General features: G+C 41.1%; 1 non-coding gene across 1 annotated transcript; it reads left to right on the forward strand.

Moving 5' to 3' along the window:
- The first annotated feature begins 1,207 nt into the window (after positions 1 to 1,207).
- Gm24985 lies at positions 1,208 to 1,336 on the forward strand. Its single transcript, XR_003956617.1, has one exon. It is a non-coding gene; the product is annotated as a small nucleolar RNA SNORA17 (small nucleolar RNA).
- The last annotated feature ends 3,914 nt before the right edge of the window (positions 1,337 to 5,250 follow it).

Below are 5,250 nucleotides of genomic sequence, written 5' to 3' on the forward strand. Positions count from 1 at the left end.
ATTGTTGTCTTTTAATATCTATTAGGGGTTTCCACCCCACCTCAGACCGTATTGTACAGAGAAAAGACACAGCAACCTTTAGATTTATAATAAGTTTAAGAACACTAGAGCTGCCCTGTCAGAGGAGAGGTGTTCACCCCGCCCGGGAGGGTTTTGCTGGATCATCTGTGGGAACCATCTTCGTTCAGCCTCCAAACGCTGACACCATTGCATACACTAGCAAGATGTTGCTCAAAGGACCCTGATATAGCTGTCTCTTGTGAGACTATGCTGGGGCCTAGCAAACACAGAAGTGGATGCTCACAGTCAGCTATTGGATGGAGCATAGTGTCCCCAATGGAGGAGCTAGAGAAAGTACCCAAAGAGCTAAAGGGGTCTGCAACCCTATAGGTGGAACAACATTATGAACTAACCAGTACCCCGGAGCTCTTGACTCTAGCTGCATATGTATCAAAAGATGGCCTAGTCGGCCATCAGTGGAAAGAGAGGCCCATTGGTCATGCAAACTTTATCTGCCTCAGTACAGGGGAATGCCAGGGCCAAGAAGTGGGAGTGGGTGGGTGGGGGAGTGGGTGTGGGAATGTGTGGGGGACTTTTGGGATAGCATTGGAAATGTAAATGAAATAAATACATAATAATAATAATAATAATAATAATAATAATAATGGACAGTAGAGCTGGGCAGATACCAACCCTCAGTGCTATTTTTCTACTCCCCTGTGGTGATGGATGAGATATCACTTTTTATGTTCTATCTGGGCTATTCCTACTCCATCAGGTCAGCCCTCATGCTCATGACCCACTTACCTAGTGAAAAATCCCTTCCTTCTTCCTCTTTGCTCTCTTCCTCATTCCTACCTCAGACCCCAAGCCCAGAAACCTTTTCTCTGACCCCTCTCTTCTACTCAACCCAGGCTGTAGGCATACTCACCAATGGATCGGCAATAACTTTGTGGGAAAGTTTTGTACAACAAAAGCAAAAAAGTACATGAGTGTTCACTTATCTTGGAGCGATCAGGTCTTGGGATACAGTATTTAGCATTTAAATAACGTAATAATGTGTTTTGTTTCTCTTGAGATGAGGCTACAACAGTCTTTAGGTACAGGAAGGTGACTTTAGATACTTGGATGTTCTGATAAAGATATGGGGCTTAAATATGAGAAATGAAGGAACAGTATGTTTTTTTTTTTTTTAAAGAACTAATTACCTGTCCTAGAGGTGTTGCATCTGTGGCTGCTGTGTCCATGTGTATCAGTAGGTAGCAGAGAGAAGAGGGGCTAGGTCTATGTTCAGTGTTTTGACCTGTGGACATGGAATGATTAGAAGTCCAACACTCCCTGAGAAAAGCAAGCCTGAGTCTACCAGGGCTGCAAGGCTCAGATGGGCTCCCAGAGTGAGGAGCAAACCAGAGACTAGGAGAACTCTACCTGGAACCATGGGCCTTGGGTGGGAGTGAGCCCAAGACAGTATACCATTTGGTTGGGCCAGGTAGGAATGAGCCTGAGAAAACCATCAGACCCTTGCCATGGGGCACAGACAAGGAGCTAGCCTGCAATGACTGCCAGTCCAGTGCTGTGCAGGTCTGGGGAAATAGAGGGTGCAGCCTGTGCTGGAGATGACCCTTGCCCAGTGCCATAACGCACAAGTGGGCCACAGCATTCCTGGGACCACTTCTGAGACAACCGCAGATACTCAGAGACCCCAGGCTCCACTAAGAGGAGAAAGTAAGTGGTGGAGAGATGAAAGAGAAAGAGAAACAGAAGGATGTGGGTACATTGAAGAGAGGCAGAACTGCAGACTCAAGGGTAGTGAGGACAGCCTGATGTGAGTAGTCAGTGATGCCACCTGGAATCATGGTGGGGTCCTGGCCTGCTGCCACCAGAGGCCACTTCTAGATCCTTGCCCTTCAGTAGGGTTCTGTTATCACAGGCCAGGCAGATGTCCTTGGTCTGGGCTGCCCCTGGGGGCATGTTGATGTCCCAGGGCTTTGGGACAGAACTACCTACCCCTAACCTGGGCATCCTGGGAGAGCTGGCCCTGAGCCTAGCCAGTTGCATTACTCCAGAGAGTGACCCTGTACATCAATCAGGAAGCATAGCAGAGATGTTTCTGGATGCTGGAGTTGCAGGTAAGCCAGTCCTGAGGGTATAAGCATGGGAGAGCTGGCTCTGACATTTGTCACCTGTGCAATGGCATGGAAAAAGGAGATACCCTTCTCCCTGCTTGCCCTTCACCACTTTCTGTAGACGAGAGAGTACAGGGAGTACGGGTCTAGCACCTTTTCCTGAGCAGCAGAGGAGAGCTGGCCCTGATGGTCTGAGCTCAGATAAGCCAGTCCTGAGTACATGAGAGCTAGATGGCTGGCTTTAATTCTTGCTGGCAGCAGCAGTGGATTGGCCAGCTGGAGAAGGGCAAGAGAGCTAGCCCCAGTGGTGTGGGTGGTGGTTGTGGGAGAGCTGACAGGCTAACCACCTCAGATACTTCTCAGGCCCAGATCCAGGGCTTTGAGTTGGCCCTTTCCAACATCTACTCCATTGATGAACTGCTAGAGTGAGTGAAGGTAGACTAGTCCTACAGAATCAAACTACAGGATCCCTATGACACAGGGCAACAGCGGCACGTCATGGGAGAGTGTCACAGTACTGATAGTGTAGCAGAAGCCAGAGGACAACGACTTAGTGCAATGAAGATTTGTAAGCAAAGAAGTGTAAAAAGAAGGATACACTGTGGCACACACTATGGTCCACTACAATTTCCAGAATCAGGTTTTTGTTTTCCTCTATTGGTAAAGAGGTTGCAAGGGGGGATGGTAGCTCTAAGGGGACAAGGGGATGAGTGGGATTGAGGCAAAAATTAACAAAGAATCAATAAAAAGTAAAAAACAAACAAACAAAGGAACAACAACTTCTCTTCAGGGAAGTTGGATTTTCAGCAACTACATGGTGACTTACAACTGGGTATAACTCCAGTTTTAGGAAATCTCATACCCTGCTCTGGTTTCTCCAGCCACAAGGAAGGCATGCGGTACATAGACATAGATGTGGGCAAAATACTCTCACATAAAATATAAAATAATAAAGAAATTTATGCCTTAGTACTGTAGATTTATATGAATGAATTGCAAAAGTGTTTAATATCTCAATAACCAGTGTTAAAACTGTATATATCATTGATCTATATTATTTAATTATGCACATTACAAAATATAGAGACCATCAGACTAGTATAACAGGTCTTTAAAAATTAAAACAACCTTTTAAAAATTATATCAGCCTTAAGTTTATATTAATTAATTACTTTAGACTACTCATCCTACTACTGAAATACTTAGTATTTATTTTGAAAATAAATACTGTGTCATTTCAATAGCTATTTATATAATTGTGATGTTCAGCACTTCTGTACTCTTAAATGAAGATGAATAGGAAATATCAAATTAATTGAAGGAATTGTATTAATTTCTCATTTCTTCAGAAAAAAAACCAGAAGAACTAATTAAGTATAAATTATCCAAGAAGTTGTCCCCATGACTACTCAAGCTTAATCTTGCTGGGAAACTCACGCGTTTCAGAGTTATTTTCCACTGGGTCTAAGGGCACACCTAATGTGTTAATTCCCTAGTACTTCTAGTCTACTGTATACAGAAGACAGGACTTCAGCCACCAAGGGAAATCATTAGAAGAAAAACAAAAAAAAACTAAAGCTTAAAGCAGATGAAACATACTTTTAAAAACAATAGTGAACCCATAGTTAATGTCAAAGTAAACGGAAAAATTGGAACATTTCCTTTATAATTTGGCATAAGACAAGGTTATTCACGAATTTGGTACTATGCCAAAATTCTTAGTCATAATAGTAACATGAGAAATATATAAAAAAGGACAAAAATAGGAAACAAAGAAGTAAAATTACCCCTATTCAAAGAATAGTTTTCTACTTAAGAGATGTTATAAATTTTCTACTTGACTTAATAAACACTTCCAGTAATATTTTAGGACCCAAAATCAACACACAAAATCAATAGTATTAATTTATAGCAATAACATATTTAATGAGAAATATGTTATCCCTAAGGTTCTGCCCCAACTATCATGCCTTTGAGCTGCAGTCATCATCATAAACCCAATTAACTCATTTTGATAATTTGCCTTGGGCATAGTGTTTTATCAGTAGGTGAGTTCAATACAACACACACACACACACACACACACACACACACACATACACACACTTAAACACACATATACATATTCTTCTATACTTGCAAATTTTTTATGAATAACAAAAAACCCAAGATATTGAAAACTATTCTCAAAAATAAAAGAAATTCTGGTAGAATCACCATCCCTGACCTCAAGATGTGTTAGAGAGCAATAGTGATAAAAACTGCCTGGTACTGGTACAGTGACAGACAGGTAGATGAATGGAATCAAATTAAAGGCCCAGAAATGAATCTACATACCTATGGTCACTTGATCTTTGACAAAGGAGCTAAAACCATCCAGTGGAAAACAGACAGTATTTTCAACAAATGGTGCTGCTTCAATTGGTAGACAATATGTAGAAGAATGCAAATCAACTCATTCTCATCTCCTTATACAAAACTCAAGTCCAAGAGGATCAAGAACCTCCACTTAAAACCAGGTACACTGAAACTAACAGAAAAGAAAGCATGGAAGAATCTCAAACACAAGGGCACAGAGGAAAATTTCCTGAACAGAACACCAATGGCTTATGCTCTAAGGTTAAAAATTGACAAATAGGACCTCATAAATTGCAAAGCTTCTGTAAGGCAAAGGAGACAGTCAATAGGACAAAACGGCAACCAACAGACTGGGAAAAGCTCTTTACCAATCACATATTTGATAGAGGGCTAATATCCAGTATAGATAGATAGATAGATAGATAGATAGATACTTAGATAGATAGGTAGATAGATAGATAGATAGATAGATAGATGTAGATATAGCTATGTCAAGAACTTCAACACCAGAGAACCAAATAACCCTATCAAAAATAAAACAAACAAACAAAAAAAAAAAAAAAAAAGATTTCTCAACTGAAGAAAGTTGAATGTCAGAGAAGCACCTAAAGAAATGTTCAGCATCCTTAGTTATCAGGGAAATGAAAATCAAAACAACTCTGAGATTCCACCTCATACCAATTAGAATGGCTAATATAAAAAACTCATGTGACAGCAGATGCTGATGAGGATGTAGAGAAAGAGGAACACTCTTCCATTGTTAGAA

The sequence above is a fragment of the Mus musculus genome, chromosome 6 (assembly GCF_000001635.26).
Source record: "Mus musculus strain C57BL/6J chromosome 6, GRCm38.p6 C57BL/6J".
NCBI lineage: Eukaryota > Metazoa > Chordata > Mammalia > Rodentia > Muridae > Mus > Mus musculus.